This window comes from Oncorhynchus mykiss, chromosome 1, assembly GCF_057628025.1.
Source record: "Oncorhynchus mykiss isolate SJ-2025 chromosome 1, ASM5762802v1, whole genome shotgun sequence".
Classification (NCBI taxonomy): Eukaryota; Metazoa; Chordata; class Actinopteri; order Salmoniformes; family Salmonidae; genus Oncorhynchus; species Oncorhynchus mykiss.
In genome coordinates, this window is record NC_143022.1 from 65,414,631 (window position 1) to 65,432,440 (window position 17,810).

Here is a 17,810-nt window from a genome sequence, read left to right on the forward strand (position 1 = left end):
GTTTTCATGGGTGTGCAGCCCTCTATTAAAGTACAATTGCTACCAACAATACTCAGTAAAATCTATATTACACCAGTGTTCTACTCCTGACATTCTGAAATGAGTATGTTTTTTAGGCCATATTACAGCTAATGCTATTTCTAACGGGTCTGTTTCAGTAGCGTGCGTGCCCAGGCCTGCGGTGGGGTGACTGCGAGGTCCTGAAACGCCATTGTGATTCAAGCGGAGCTTATCACATGGGAGAGAACTGGCAGCCTCTTAGAAGGTATTATACGTGCTCTCGCTCTCTTTCCTTCTGTCTGACAGGAGTCCTTGGGATGAAAGGGAAAAAAGCACTGGAAAAAGAGACATCGTTTCCCCACATGGAGAAGTCTTTGTTTCTATTCTCTCCATCCCAAGTCTCTCCAGGAATCCTCATTTCCGCCATTCACCCACCTATCCATAGATAAAAGATGGCTGAAGGGGGGGTATTTTCTCAATGGGGACAGCTTGTAACCAGTCTGCAGAAGGGGAGTTCCACAAAGCCCAAGAGTGAGTGGAGGTTGGAACCCAGCTTTCAGACCTCTTTGAATTTGCTCGCACTGTATAGGGATGTTGGCTATAGAGGAATTTTCAAGCAGTCTAATCAGACAGTTAGCTGCAGACAGGTGCCTTGGCTGAGGCCTGATGAAAAGAAGAAACAAAATAAATCTGGATTGCTGCACTCATATGAAAACTGATAATGGAAGGGGGTGATGATACCACAATGTCTATGAGTCCATTTCAATCCAGGACCCCCCTTTTTATCCCTGCGTTGGTTTGTTCAGGGCTCTGCTAATTAAGCCTGTGTTCTTTTGGGGGGTGGCGCTTGGTTATGTCCTGGTTCAGAGAATGCCAGACTTGGCAGCTGGTGTTCCTAAAGCGGGTGCTTGGCATTAAGACGAGGGAGGGGAGAGTCCATGCCAGTCCCTGGGGAGTGGGAGGTGTTAACTTCTAATGGCTTTCTCCGCCACAGCCCTGACATCTGCAGGGCTCCCAGAAAAGAGAGAGAGAGGTTTTTGAAAAATTAATGGAGCTGAATGCATCTCACAGCGAAGAGAGGGCTGGATTAATCAGCACATTAAGGGCTAGAAATAATTATGGGAGCTGACAAGGTGCAGAGGTGCCAGTGCCAGCTCCTTTCAGGAATGCATTTTAAAAAGCAGTTTAAAAAGCCTTCAGATGTTGGCATTATCTTGCGTGACCAAATTAGGGGCAAATGAGAAAAGTTTATCTGGCATTTTGGAGTATTGGAAGAGCTTAGGCTTTCTAAATTATACAGTGTGTGTGTGCGTGTGTGCGCGTGTGTGTGTGTGTGTGTGTGTGTGTGTGTGTGTGTGTGTGTGTGTGTGTGTGTGTGTGTGTGTGCGCGCGCGCGGAGTGGGGGAAGGGATGTCGGCACAGAGAATTGTGTATAAATCCTATTTCCCTGAAAGAAAAAAACATAGGTTTCAGTAGATTAAAAGTGGGTGGTTTGTTTTTCTCTGAGGGTCGGTATAAAACTTAAAGGAGGATTAATTCAAATGGGTGCTTGAAACTATCATACTATTTGTACAAATGAAAAGTGGATGTCTTAACACCCAGAAAGAGCCAGACGGTAAACTGATTATAGTTGACCACCCATGAAAAGCATGAAGAGGGGAAAAAAGAAATGATTTAATAACCAGCATGTTTTTCTGCCTTTCAGGATTAATCTCCTATAATTTTTTCCAGGAAAGTGATTGGGCATGTGTTCTGCCTGTCACTGACACTTCTCATTTGTGTGATGATGGCTGTTTCCATCTAAACAGAATCAAGGTGATGTACACCATGGCATTGATAAGACTTAGTGAAATATCAAACTTTAAGGTATTGGCATAATTTCTATATTATTGGATCGCATCGCTTAGCTTCCTTTATTTGTCACAGTGGTGAGCATTAGTTGAGAAACAGCTGTTACAATATCTCTCAGTCCTCTTGGTCCCCTCTATAATCAGGGACCTGTGCTATTGGGGCGGCAGGGTAGCCTAGTGGTTAGAGTGTTGGACTTGTAACTGAAAGGTTGCAAGTTCAAATCCTTGTGCTGACAAGGTACAAATCTGTTGTTCTGCCCCTGAACAAGGTAGTTAACCCATTGTCATTGAAAATATGAATTTGTTCTTAACTGACTTGCCTAGTTAAATAAAGGTAAAAAATCTGCAAAATCCAAAACATTGTCTGCAAAATCCAAAACATTGTATATCAATCAATGTTTTTCAGTGTTGTGAATAGGGTTGCACATTTTGGGGGATATTCAGAGATGGAAACTTTCCGTCGGAATTAACGGAAATATATGGGAATAAACAGAAATATGTGGGAATTAATATTAATACCATTTAAATGTAGATGTTTTTTGCATTGGATATATTTACCATGTCATATGGAGACAGAAACTTTTTTTTTTCATAAGTAGACATAATTGCAAATTATTAAATCCTTCCAATAGAAATGAAAAATCAATTTTGTTACAAATTGAACTTGAACTAAATGAGTTGACTCTTCACATGAGATGATTTCACTGAACAACAAAAGGGAATTTTGAATGATCCCCAATGATCCATCGCATCTCCCAAAAACGTTTTCAACATACATCTGTAAAATGATGGTCTACAAACTTAAGCTTTGGTTGTCTTCCTCTCAGGCTTCCATGTCTTCTCCCTGGACCTCCTCAATGTCCATCTCTTGAACATCAGACTATGAGGCCTCATCTTCACTGTCACTTTCCAACCTTGTTGAGGATGGCTCGTTGTCCTGATGGCCACCAATTTTTCAACCCTTGTATTGGTAAGCCTGTTGCGTGCTTTGGTGTGTGTGTTCCCAAACAAGGACCAGTTGCGCTCTGAGGCAGCTGATGTTGGTGGGATTTGGAGGATGATGGAGGCAACAGGGGAAAGAGCCTCAGATCCACAAAGTCCCTTCCACCAGGTGGCTGATGAGATATGTTGGCATGACTGCCATATTGCATCTCCATCCCAAAGCCCTTGCTTGGAAGTGTACTTGACCAGACTTCTAAGAACCTTGCCCTCATCCAGGCCAAGGTGGCGAGACATGGTAGTGATGACACCATGGGCCTTGTTGATCTCTGCACCAGACAGGATGCTCTTGCCAGCATACTTGGGGTCCAACATGTACGCTGGGGCGTGTATGGGCTTCAGACAGAAGTCTTCACACTTTTTGATGTATTTCCGAACTGCAGTTTTCTCTGCTTGGAGCAACAGTGACGTGGGCAGGGCAGTACGGATTTCTTCTCTTACATTTGCAATCAGAGTCTGAACATCAGACAGGATGGCATTGTCTCCCTCAATCCAATCAACGGCTACTGCTATAGGTTTCAGGAGTTTCAGGCTGCTTACCACTCTCTCCCAAAATACATCATCCAGGAGCATCCTCTTGATGGGGCTGTCCATATCTGCAGACTGTGATATGGCCATTTCTTGGAGAGACTCCTTTCCATCCAGGAGACTGTCAAACATGATGACAACACCACCCCAATGGGTGTTTCTGGGCAGCTTCAATGTGGTGCTCTTATTCTTCTCACTTTGCTTGGTGAGGTAGATTGCTGCTATATCTTGATGACCCTTCACATATCTAACCATTTCCTTGGCTCTCTTGTAGAGTGTATCCATTGTTTTCAGTGCCATGATGTCCTTGAGGAGCAGATTCAATGCATGAGCAGCACAGCCAATGGGCGTGATGTGAGGGTAGGACTCTTCCACTTTAGGCCAAGAAGCCTTCATGTTCGCAGCATTGTCTGTCACCAGTGCAAATACCTTCTGTGGTCAAAGGTCATTGATGACTGACTTCAGCTCATCTGCAATGTAGAAACCGGTGTGTCTGTTGTTCCTTATGTCTGTGCTCTTGTAGAATACCGGTTGAGGGGTGTAGATTATGTAGTTCATTATTCCTTGCCCATGAACATTTGACCACCCATCAGAGAAGATTGCAATACAGTCTGCTTTCTCTATGATTTGCTTGACCTTCACTTGAACTCTGTTGAACTCTGCATCCAGCAAATGAGTAGATAAAATATGTCTGGTTGGAGGGGTGTATGCTGGGTGAAGAACAGTCAGAAATCTATTCCAATACACATTGCCTGTGAGCATCAGAGGTGAACCAGTTTCACACACAGCTTGAACCAAGACATTCATTAGCATTTCTCTGACTACGTTCCTCCATTGAGTCAAAAAAACTTCTGATTCCTGGAGGACCGTGAGCTGTTGCTATCCATAAGGTGTCGGATTCATAATTTTCACCTCGAATAGAAGTAGAGGGACTTTTGTCAGAGGTTGCTTGTTGTGAGCACTGAGGGAACTTTATGCACTTGGTCAGATGATTCTGCATCTTTGTTGCATTCTTCACATGTGATTTGGCACAGTATTTGCAAATGTACACAGCTTTTCCTTCTACATTAGCTGCAGTGAAATGTCTCCACACATCAGATAGTGCCCATGGCATTTTCCTACAACGATCAGAAAAAATGAGTAAAAAAAAACAAATACAATTCCATATACAGATAAAGAGTTAAGCAGTTAGATTAAACAACACCTTTGTAAGATAAATGTTTTAAAAAGAAACATGTATGGTGAATTAACACTCCTCAGTTAGTAGGTTCAAGCCAGCTAAAACCCACATGGTAGCAAAAACTAACTAGCAGAAATTGTTAACAGATTAGAAATGATTTAAACACACTTTGCTGTGGGCCACTATTTACTAGTTAACAAAAAATAATGTATGTCATATAACATATATTCACCCCACCTACTATTGTAATCAAAACTTACCAGAAAGCATTTAGTCCTTGGCTCAGACAGTGTAGTAGATTTGGCTCAATTGCATCTCATTAGTGTGCAACATCTTGAGAATCAGCTGTACGTGTGATGGAAGAATGCACCGTGCATGCAGAGGGTTGCAATTCCCTTTCATTGGGGTTAGTTTAACCAAAATATTCCACAAGACCTAGAATTGCCTTATGTGTATACCACAAAAAAAAGGTTCACTGTTATAAGCTAACTTTTTTGAAGAATTTAAGAAAAATTCCCCAAATATCCAGGCTTAACTTCCCATGAAAAATGTCTGTATAAATTCCGGAAATTTACCCGGAAAGTTTCCGACTCTTTGCAACCCTAGGTGTGAATCAGAAAATCAGACCTAAACAAACATCTGACCTTCATAAACCCGTTTCTTGCTGGATTGTTCTCAGTGTTAGAGAACTATGAAGTACGATATGGCATGGATTGCTTGTTACAACTCAATTTCTCTCGGACTGACGAGAGAATGTATTTCCGTTACTCATAGAGAGATGCAAATCCCTTTTCACCTCTATCATCAACAAAGCTATGAGAGATCAATGATGTAACACTCACAACGTGTTGTCATTTTTGAATGAACTGAAGAAATACAACTTGTACTGCATGCATTTAGAATACGCCTGAATTGATTACAGGTCATGATGTTTACATCGTTATAACAATATGAAAACAATAGCTTTGAAGAGGGCCAGTGAAAGACATCAAAAGATGAATGCTTGTGTGGAATGCCAAACGTTTGACTTGGACGTTTGATCTTCAAAGGCCCTGGATCAGATATGCAACTGTAAGGTTCTGTATTTATTTTCATAGACAACCTTGTGTTCTGTTTCGTTGTGTTCTTGAACGTAGCCCTGTTTCTTTGTGTTCTTGAACGTAGCCCTGTCTTTCATTTTTGTTCATTGATTTCACCTGTGTTAGTAATTCACTTTGCACATTCTTCCACTGCAAATCTACCATTCCAGTGTTTTACTTGTGATATTGTATTTACTTCGCCACCATGGCCTTTTTTTTGCCTTTACCTCCCTTATCTCACCTCATTTGCTCACATTGTATATAGACTTATTTTTCTACTGTATTATTGACTGTATGTTTGTTTTACTCCATGTGTAACTCTGTGTTGTATGTGTCGAACTGCCTTGCTTTATCTTGGCCAGGTCACAATTGTAAATGAGAACTTGTTCTCAACTTGCCTACCTGGTTAAATAAAGGTGAGATAAATAAATAAAATAAAAAATTCACCTGATGTCATCAACTCCTTATTTTAGTTCAGTTGATTCTGTTTGTGGGCTTGTGGAGTATTGTTTGTTTTGACTCTACTAAGCCTTTTCCTAGCTCGTTTGTGAGAGCCAGTTATAGCCTTCAGTCCTAGTTTTAATTCACCTGCCTGTTTGCCTACCTGCGTATGACCATTGCCTGCCTGTGACCCCGATTCCTGCCTTCTGCAAAGGCGAAATAAACACCTGCCGTGCTCTGCGTGTGAATCTACACCTTTTTCTTCCTGAGTATTCATCACAGTAACCTTGGATGGAGATCTCCATTATGGCTGTGATTCTATTTAAACACAACTGCTTGCCAGGTAATGTCAGCGTGCCTATATGACCAATCTAGGCTATGCAGTAACAGTACAAGAGTCAAACTTTGGCCGCTGTACAAACTCTGAGAAGGAGCAATTCCATTATTCAATATTTCTAAGATAATCTTGTCATAAATAATTGCAGAAGGGGTTGGTTCTACCGGTAATTCTGCACATTATTGTCCAAAGTGTAATTCTTCTTTCTCTTACCATTCTACCCAATGTTTGTCCATGACCATATCATTTTACACACCATGAAATTGATTCAAATGGCATGATTTACGGATGTAATCACATTTCGTAAATGTGATTTAACTAGTTCTACAGTTGTTCTATTGGAAAAGGTAATACTGAAAAGGTTCCTAAATTGAAAAAATAAATGGGAAGGAAACAAGCTTAATTGCCTTGAAATGAGAGAGACTCGTAGGCTGCGTTTAGACAGGCAGCCCAAATCTGATCCTTTTTCTAATAATTGTTCGGATATTTTCACATCAGGTCTTTTTCAGAGCTGATCTGATTTGTCAAAATACCAATTAGTAAAGAAAAATATCAGAATTGGGCTGCCTGTCTTACTGTAGCCATGTTATATGGTTTGGATACTAGGAACTGAAAATAAATGATAGGGGAAAAGCTAGCAAAATGTTTATTAGGAAATATAATTGATTTAGGGACATAGATTGTAGATAAGAATGAGTTCATATTGCATGTGATAGAAATTATATAGCTAGATTACCATTCAAAATGTATAACAAGACTAGAGTATAATAGAATGCAGAATAGCCTATTTTGTCAAATGGGAGTACCCTACTCTTGTGTGAGGGAGAGAATGTGTGTGTGTGTGTGTGTGTGTGTGTGTGTGTGTGTGTGTGTGTGTGTGTGTGTGTGTGTGTGTGTGTGTGTGTGTGTGTGTGTGTGTGTGTGTGTGTGTGTGTGTGTGTGTGTGTGTCTTTCACCAATCATAGCCTGTGGGTGTAATACTTACATTTTCACATTTGCGAAATCGGACAGGATATACATTTGCTTACATTTACCTGGAATTCAAATTTCCCCAAATCCACGTGTGCATGATTGTATTTCTCAGACCTCATCTGAGCCCTGCTGCTTGAGGGTCTTGGTCGGGTCAGAGCTTTATTCTACATTACAGAGACTAAACTAGTCTGATTCCTATTCTTTTTGTGCATTAAATGCTCATCGCAGTTATAAATACTGATGAATATGTTCTCACCTGCAGTGCTGATGGTTAGACGGTGAACATTGTTTTCAGAGGCAGCTGGGAAAGAAAGTGTTACGAAACTTTAACACACGAAAGACTAAATAATTTAACCCAATTCCCCCTTCGTCAAACAACACCATTTCTAATTGAAGCAACTTCACAAAGGGGAGTTACAAAATAAATCCATGGCTACTCATTAAGGCCTGCCATACCTACTATGAGAACTCTGTCTGGGGGATATTGTGTACCCACCCCAACCCCTCAGCTCTCTACGCCCGGGGGACACTTAGCCAGGGTTTGCTGTTTGAACTCACCTCTACCTCCTCTGTAAAGATGGCTAATCAGATGAGAGGCAAAAAAAAAAAAATGGCTGTTATTTATAGACCCCTTTAAAGACCTGTTTTTTTACTGCCAACCACCTCCTCACCCTCGCGCGCGTGCACGCACATGACCACACAGCAGTCAGTAAGTTGGTTGCTGTTCTTGTACTACTCATTTTAGGAGGAGGAGAGTACATGGGGCTCCGTTTTACTACTTCCCCTCCGGGCCGTGGTCATTGTGATGACAACAGACCAGAAGAGAACAAATGGATCCAATTGACTATATTCACCACCTGGTGTGTTAGTCGCCAGGCGTTTAATGAACTCTGAAGCCATGGCAGTGATCCTTCTTATCCCTATTAAATTACTATTCATCCCGTTTTTACACATACTTAGTCATTAGGTGATTGCAGCAATGGGAGTTTTGAGCAGGGAAGAAATAGAAATCTAGATTCATTTTTTTGTTGTTGTTGCAAGTCCACACAAATGATGCCGTTTTAATAGAGTCGACGTCCACTGAATGGACACCAGTATAACTGGCGCTGTGGAGTAGGTTACAGAGCAGTAACAGGTTGAATATCACAACCTCCCAATCCAAAGTAGAGCCATGTAACCAACTTGAGACCAGGTTGAACTGTTCAATCACATAGCGAGTCTTGTGACGGTGCATTTCATTTTGTGTTTGACATGCGACAGATCACTCGAAAAGTTGCTTGGTTCCCAAAAGGGCGACAAAAAACTGTTGATTGGCAATTTTTTAACATTTTATTTGTACCTTTATTTAACTAGGCAAGTCAGTTAAGAACAAATTCTTATTTTCAATGATGGTCTAGGAACAGTGGGCAGATGGCCTAGGAACAGTGCCTGTTCCGGGGCAGATTTGTACCTTGTCAGCTCAGGGGTTTGAACTTGCAACCTTCCGGTTACTAGTCCAACACTTTAACCACTAGGCTACCCTGCCACCCCTATACAATCAGTATAGGCTACTCAAAAGGATTGCAATGTCTGACTAAAGTGACTATGTAGGACTGAGTTCAGGGGCCATGGACTGGCACCTCTGCTGGCATCTGCCACGCAGCACTGCATCTGGCATGGGTGGCTAGGGGTGCTGATGATAGGAGGGTGGTGAGGCAATTAACCAATCACAGTCTAATTAGGGAGAGCTGAGAGAAAGACCCGCTCCTGGTATTTTTAATGAGGTAACTGCGGGAACCAGGAGGCTCAGGGATACAGACCGCAATGTCGACTCACAGCCGTTTAATGACACCCCTAATCCCTGCAGGGACGGCGCCACCGCCACCGCCACACACAATTGGCTTCCCCTCCATGTGGCGATATATCCCAGCAACACGTTTTTGATCGCACCCTGTGACACCAGTTAGCAGTCCCGCAGCGTTGGACAATAGGACCTAATACACTTTTGAAAAATGACACGTGTGAATCACGAGTGTTCTTTGGGGTGGTAATTTGGTCCGTTAAAATAACTGACCTCAATCAGACACTTCCAGATCATTCTTGTTACCATTGTCTTTCTTCAAAAGGTTAATGAGCTGAGAACTTTGACTTGTTGTGGCAGGAGGTGTAGAAGTTGTCTCGCCATCACCTACAGCCACCTAGAGTGGTGAAGCCCTGCGTTATTAGTGCATCACATGATAACTGGATTTTCTGAACAAAGATGATGTAATTGTAAAGATAACAAAAAGAAGAGCAAGCCATGGCAGCCAATGCACATTTTTTTGGTGTGTTTTCAGTGCGTGTGGATGTACTGAACTCCAAGCGCTAAGGATGCTTGTAGCAGTAATGCACTTATTTATTCATCCAATAGAAAGTGTTTAGTGTCATTCAAATAAAACTATCCTTTATTCACTTTAATACACAAGCTTGTGTGGTTAAAAAGCTATCTTAATTAACTTCAACCCAAAGCTAAACTGGTCTGTATAGTGAATAGCTTGAAACAGGCTAGCGTTTTTGCAAATAGTGTTCGATTGAATTCTAAACTTTATTCAAAGCTAATGCTTTACAAAACAGGTGGCAGACATTTATTTTTTGCATAGTCATTCAGAAACTATTCAGGCCCCTTAAATTTGTCCACATTTTGTTACGCTAGTTTTATTCTAAAATGGATTCAAAAAATGTTTTCCCTCATCAATCTACAGTACACACAACACCCCGTATTGACAAAGCAATTTTTTACATATTTTTTTTGCAAATATATCACATTTACATAAGTATTCAGACCCTTTACTCAGTACTTTGTTGAAGCACCTTTGGCAGTGATTACAGCCTCGAGTCTTCTTGGGTATGACGATACAAGCTTGGCACACCTGTATTTGGAGAGTTTCTCCCATTCTTCTCTGCAAATTCTCTCAAGCTCTGTCAGGTTGGATGGGGAGCGTCCCTGCACAGCTATTTTCAGGTCTCTCCAGAGATGTTCGATTGGGTTCAAGTCCAGGCTCTGGCTGGAACACTCAAGGACATTTAGAGACTTGTCCTGAAGCCACTCCTGCATTGTCTTGAATGTGTGCTTAGGGTCTGTGTCCTGTTGGAAGATGAACCAGTCTGAGTGCTCTGGAGCAGTTTTTCATCAAGTATCTCTCTCTACTTTGCTCCGTTCATCTTTTCCTCGATCCTGACTAGTCTCCCAGTCCCTGCCAATGAAAAACATCCCCCACAGCATGATTCTGCCACCACCATGCTTCACCGTAGGGATAGTGCCAGGTATCCTCCAGACGTGACACTTGGCATTCAGGCCAAAGAATTCAATCTTGATTTCATTAGACCAGAGAATCTTGTTTCTCATGGTTTGTAACAGGTTTGAAGGTAAGACCCAGGTGCAGACAATCAGGGCAGGCAGAGGTCAGTAATCCAGAGTAGTGGGGTAAAGGTACAGGACGGCAGGTAGGCTTAGGGTCAGGTCAGGCAGAGGTCGGTAATCCAGAGTAGTGGGAAAAAGGGACAGGACGGTAGACAGGCTCAGGGTCAGGGCAGGCAGAGGTCGGTCATATAGAGTTGTGGGGCAAGGGTACAGGACGGTAGGCAGGGTCAGGTCAGGCAGAAAGGTCAAAACCGGGGTAAACTAGGAAACAGACACTATAATAGACAGGACAGGAGCAAGGGAAACAATGCTGGTAGGTCTGAATGAACCAAATGAACTGGCAACAGACAAACAGAGAACACAGGTATAAATACATAAGGGATAATGGGGAAGATGGATGACACCTGGAGGGGGGTGGAGACAATCACAAAGACAGGTGAAACAGATCAGGGTGTGACAATCCTTTAAGTGCCTTTTGGCAAACTCCAAGTGGGCTGTCACGTGGCTTTTACTGAGGAGTGGCTTCCATCTGGCCACTCTACCATAAGGGCCTGATTGGTGAAGTGCTGCAGAGATGGTTGTCCTTCTGGATTGTTCTTCCATCTCCACAGAGGAACTCTGGAGCTCTGTCAGAGTGACCATCAGGTTCTTGGTCACCTCCCTGATCAAGGCCCTTCTCCCCTGATTGCTCAGTTTGGCGGTTTTCCCAGCCCTAGGATGAGTCTTGGTGGTTCCAAACTTCTTCCATTTAAGATTGATGGAGGCCACTGTCTTCTTGGGGACCTTCAATGCTGCAGACATTTTTGCCTTGACTCAATCCTGTTTTGGAGCTCTACGGACAATTCCTTTGACCTCATGGCTTGGTTTTTGCTCTGACATGCACTGTCAACTGTGGGGCCTTATATAGACAGGTGTGTGCCTTTCCAAATCATGTCCAATCAATTGGATTTACAACAAGTGGACTCTGATCAAGTTGTAGCATCATCTCAAGGACGATCAATGGAAACAGGATGCACCTGAGCTCAATTTCGAGTCTCATATCAAAGGGTCTGAATACTTGCGTAAAAAAACTTTCTAAAACCCTGTTTTCACGTTGTTGTCATTATGGTTTTTTTTTTTTTTTCATTTAATCCACTTTAGAATACGGCTGTAACGTAACAACATGTGGAAAAAGTGAAGGGGTCTGAGTACTTTCCGAATGCAGTGTTTATGACATGACAGCTTTTGCAAAGTGGGTTCAGTCCTGTATTTCTTCTCACATGTATCCTACAAGTGCCTCAAGCCTCATCTAACAATGCCAACATGCATGTGTTTTAGCGCAATCATCAAAGACATTGATTCCCAAACCCCTTTTTTGTTTAGTTCTCTTGTTTATATTCTAACAGTCCCTAATTAGAATGAGTGGGAGAACTTGGATGGCTTGAATTCTTGATCCTCTCCCCAGACTCAAACTCAACAGGCCTTGGTGTGCAGAAGAACATATGGGAAAGGATTTTCAAGTATAAATTCATAAACACGAGAATCCAAAAACCGCACATTCCATTCTTGAGTTTGGTGGTCTGAAGAAGAGAGTACTTGTCGCCATCCCATTTGGCACCAACCCGATTCTGAGAAGTTATGCATTTAGCAGGGAATCTCCAAGCAAATACATAGTCATCAAGAGCGACACCTCAATATGCTTTAAGTGATCGGTTTTAACTGATCATAGTTCAGCCGAGATCTACAGACCTAAACAAGGAGGACTCAAAGCACAACCCTTTTCCAAATCAGTCAGCTTTGCCTTTGTCTGGAAAATATGCTCATTTTCCTTGTCTGGGTAATAATTTACAGATTTGTTCTCTCACAGAGAATTTTCAAACTGAGATAAGTAACTACTTTAGTCTTAGCAAGACATCGGGGCTATACAGAACAAGTCTTTGTTCCTGCATATGCTCTTGTTTAGAAGCAGTTTCCTATACCTGAGATTCCAACATGTTCTATGGAAAGACCACTCTCTATTGGGGGTCAAGACTGATACCAAAGATAGCAAATGATTGAGAACAGACATATGGAACAGACACATTCTATGATTTTTTGGGTTAATTTTTTTCTTCGAGGTTCCAAGACATCTCTACAAACTGCTTCTACACTATACAGACAAACAGACAAATACCTCTTTCTCTCTCCCCTATCTCCCCTCTGTCCCACACACACACACACACACACACACACACACACACACACACACACACACACACACACACACACACACACACACACACACACACACACACACACACACACACTTCTCCTTTCTCACCATCTTTCACTCTGAGCCTCTGATCCAGATGTGCTGTGCTCCCGGCGCAGTCTGAGCTGCCAGCTGAGGCGAGAGCGTTACCCTGGCGAGGAGAGACAAGGCGAGATGAAAGAGACAGAGAGAGAGAGAGAAAGAGAGAGAGAGAGAGAGAGAGAGAGGACGGATCCTTTTCTCCCTGACGTCTTTATTGGGAATCCAGACTAGGAGCTCGTCATGAGGCTAGGAGATCCAGCCTATTGAGGCCCTCGCTCCAGGAAGCTGACCCCAAAATGTGTTTATATCCTGTTTAACATCAGAGAGGGCCCCCTGCTCACTTACTGTGTCATTACTGACACATGCCTCATGCTCGTCCCTCTTCTAAAAGTAGGTGGAAAACGCAGTGAAAATCCCTCTGAGTTTATACAGCTCATAACTAACTGTAAATTACTCTTTGTGATATTGTAATGGTCAGTGGTAGAATGTCAGTGGTAGAATAAGTGGGAGTTGAGTGTATTCACTGCAGGCCAACGTGTTTGTATCAGAGTGTTTTATGATTCCAGGTACGAGGGGTTTTATCATTTTTGCCTTATCAGCCCAGTGTAAGCCCATGATGATGGAACGGAGGAGTTTTTTAGTGAAGAGGCAGTCCAAGGAGGGCAAACCTCTAAGGGTGGCTCCTCATATGTCTATCCAAGAGGATTATGGGGATTTGATGTATATTCACCTATCTGAATGAAATAGAGGTCGCCGGGAATCAAATACTGTATATAAGGCAATGGGAAAGAAAAAATGCTGAGTTTGGTATGCATTTGAGAATTGTGTTTTATTAAATGAATAAAGCCTTCAGATTTAAAAAATAAACGGCCATTTTTGCATTCCTAACACAAAGGCAATTTGTATTGTATTCAAATAGAGACAGAACAAGTCAAGAGACAGGGCCATGTTCACCCACTCATCACATTCTGAATCCCTGTAGGCTTTATGCTGTGGCAGTGAGAAGTGCATATGATGAACCGCCAATGAAAACAGATATAGGGTGAAGCTCTTGCTCTCTGATGCCCCATCACTCTTGACAAATGGACCACTCGCAGAAAGCCCTTCTTTGAGTGAGTTGTAACTTTCGGCAGCCCCTCGCAGGTGTGGGTGATCTTTCATCCCCCCCCCCCCCCTCTTTCTTTTCCTCCCTCCTCCACCTCACCCTACTATCTCTGGCATGCATCAAAAGCGAACGTACCGCCCCAGGTTCAGATTAACTCCACTCTGACAGACCAAAGAGCCTCCCCTCCTCCTGCCCCTTTTCACCTCAACTCACGCATCTCCTACAACAGGGGAAATTAGGGCTAGTTTAGCAGATCTTACAGCACCACTAAACACCGCCCCAGATCGCTGACTGATTGCCTGGCTGGCTCAATCCCATTGTCCCCCTCCTTCACTTATCTTTGCCTCTGGCCAAAAGCAGCTTCTCTAGGCCTGCTCCTATCCTCTACCATATTCTCTCTCTCTCTCTCTCCTTCTCTCTGTCAATCTCTCTCACTAACACACACACGCCCCCTCTTTTTCCACCCTCTCTCTCCAACTTGTCCAGAGAAAATATATAACACAGTTTATTGTTGAGTTAACAGGCTCCACAGTGTGAATAGATAGCATCAGCTCAGAGACTTGCCATGACACAATGTTTGCTTTGTGGTTTTCCAAAGCGACAGACTCCGTTAATGTTTACTTTAATTGTGAATTAAAAGAGACCTCATGCTCTGTTTATCACAAACTGTTAGCTATTGGAAAACTTCTTCATGGGTTAGTTTTTAGCTGTTACAAATTTACCAGGACAGTTTTTGCTCTGTGTCCCCAAGTGGGCCTGATCCCCCATGATTTCAATATGTGCCTTTAAATATCCAAATGAAGATACATTTGGTTAATTTTGATATTCAGGGAGATCGTTTGAAAGTGTGTTACTCTCAATTACTATAGGAGCGCTCATGATTGTTTAGTGTGGATTAATTGCTTAAGGAGAGAGTTCCATTATAGAATTAAAACTCATCTCTTAAGACGTCTATTAAATTGTAACAACGTTTCTAATTATTACTGTCGGGGCAATTACAGATGTTCAACCTTTACCAAACGGTTTAAACCCCTTTGCTTGGGTGAGACCTATCATTTGTCTCTCTTGTCAGCTTCCTGTTTTGCTGAGCGACTCCCCTGACCTGGCAAACCTTCTGCTCCCAAAAGCACTTTCCCTTTCCCCATTCTGAGTGAGGTCGGGAGGGTGGGGGTGGGCTAACTCAATCTGACCCATTGCTCAGGTCAGTGAGCTGCTCACTGGGTCTATCCAAACACAGAGGTTTGTTTTGCTAAATCTGTGGAAAGAAGAAGTACCCTCTTAAATCAATGCTTTGCTCACTGCACCGCACATGCAAGGCAAAGGCTGGCACAACACTAGCCAGATCCTGCAAGCATTCCTCTCACCATGGAGGAAGAGAGGTTAGGATACGCAGGATACGCAATCGGGACAAATCTATCTCATGGGTATATACAGTGTATTGACGTATATTCATTTCCATATAATTGTTTTATGTATACCATGTCACGTTACATTTGATTTTTTAAATATGTGGCTACGTGCCTCGGCACTTACAGTACATTAACAAGAATTCACTGGTCCTGTACAAGTTCATTTATGCATATGTGTGTATTTATTCAAATCCATAACCATTTCATAGCTACAGTGGGAGGAGATTAGATGGCACACTGCAGTGGGTTGTGAGCCCATTGTCGCCAGATGTTGAGTTATCTCAGGTTTGACATGGGAGAGTGTATCTCTGCTGTTCAGTTGTCACTCGATCTGAAGAGGAATGTAGAAACAACACCGATGCATTGTTCCTGTTTGAGTGAGTGTTTGTAATGGCAAGAAGAGAAATGATTTCATTACCTGGATGAGGCATTTAAACAGCTTTGAAGTAGTTGTGAGACTTTCTGTGCACTAAATTGCCTTGTTACGTAAAGGCCAGATGCATTTCAGATTGCAAAGGTGAATTGTCATTTAGATGTAATTTTATGGCCGGCCGAAGGCACATTTGTGAATGAACAAAGTCTAGCGACAGGTACTTTGCGTCCACTGAGACAGTGTAATGTAATGCCCCTTTACCAGACATTGGAATGGAATTTAAATGGGACTGTTTTGTCCTGTATCTCAAGCACATGTTTTGGATATTTTACCTTCCAACCTGCATAAATGCCCTCAATTAAATGTTAACCTAAATAATGACATTAACAGTTGTATGCGGCTTCTGATTAACAACTGGTCACTGGTGAAAGGGCTCTTGTTGTGACAGTAAACAAAGGCTTTAATTCTAGATAATGGTTTACTCCGTGCCTTGCTCAGGGAGATGCAATGGCCAGTCTCAGTTGCTTAATTACCACCCTAATTTGTATTAGCGCTGGCTATCCTCTCAGGGATAATTATGTATCTAGTGTGTGGGAGAGCTTAATGAGGTTAAACCTAAGTCTTTAAATAAAATAAGGGTTCAGCAGCCTCACTCTGGGGGGAAAAAAAACGTCCACTCCAGTTTTGTTACTAATATTTATTGTCTTCTTGATGTTTATGGGGCTTTTAAAGTGGTGCGAGGCATCTCCGTGAGTCCATTTTCAACATCGGGCAACAGGAGCACTAGCTACCTGAAGGCCACACGTTAAGGGCAGAAGGCCACGGGGTTGTGCTGAGCCTCTTAAAGATGACACTTCCTTTGCTAGTGGCATTTCAGGGCTCTCGCTGAGTGCACTGGCCCTACACGTGATAAAAATCAAAGAATGGTCTTATCAGATCCATGTCGTCCTCCTATATTCACTGTGCCATTGCTTCCTCCTGTGACATTTCCAAGGAACACAGACCACTTAGCGACGTGCAACAAAAGTCAAAGTACGGTGAAACTAATCCTGTTTGGTAGATGTTGATAGCACTGATAAGGGCTCTCGCCTGGGTCTCGATATCTGGATTTTTCACACGTTATCATAAAAATGCAATATCTGTCTCTCTCTCTCTTTCTTTATCCTCTTGTATGTAAATGATACCTAACCTGTAACATACTACTCATTCATTTCCCCTTGTGATCAAACATAGTAGGCTACATGGCTAAAAATCCTCCATTTAATAACTAAACCCCAACCACCTGGGTGCTTGGTTGCTCGGCACCTAAGTTGTTTTTTACTGAGGGTAAGGAAGGAAAACCATCTCATCTGTGACTGGGGGGATTTCTTAGTGAGAAAAAGATAATTGCTACCCATAGGCCACAGAGGGTTGATTTACAACTGCTAATATTTAGGATTCCTTGAGCCGTTCTTCAGCTTCTTTATCTCCCAACCCTGCCTGTGGCGCTGAGGAGAGAGGGGTCACGGTGGACGATGAGGGATGGGCTCGGCAAACTCTCCACTCAGAGACTAATGTGTGAGGAAGCAGCTAGCTTCCACACAGCAACAGTGTAGGTCAGTTCAGAGCTGACAAGCGCCTGCTGTTCTTAGCCAGCCCTGCACACAACCTGTCTAGATCTATGCCTCTCTGTTTTGGAAGGAGATACTCCCTCTTCTCCACACCAGTTTCCCTTGCAGAGTAGAAGACTACTAGAGTAGGCGGAGACCAATGTTACAATGCTCTTAACATGATGCAGGTTAGTGTTTTTCATCATTGTTCTGGAGGCAGCTCTACGGAGTGGTCACTATCCGGCACAGCCACAAGGTCAAACAATTGGGTTTTAAACCTGAAACTAACCTTAACCC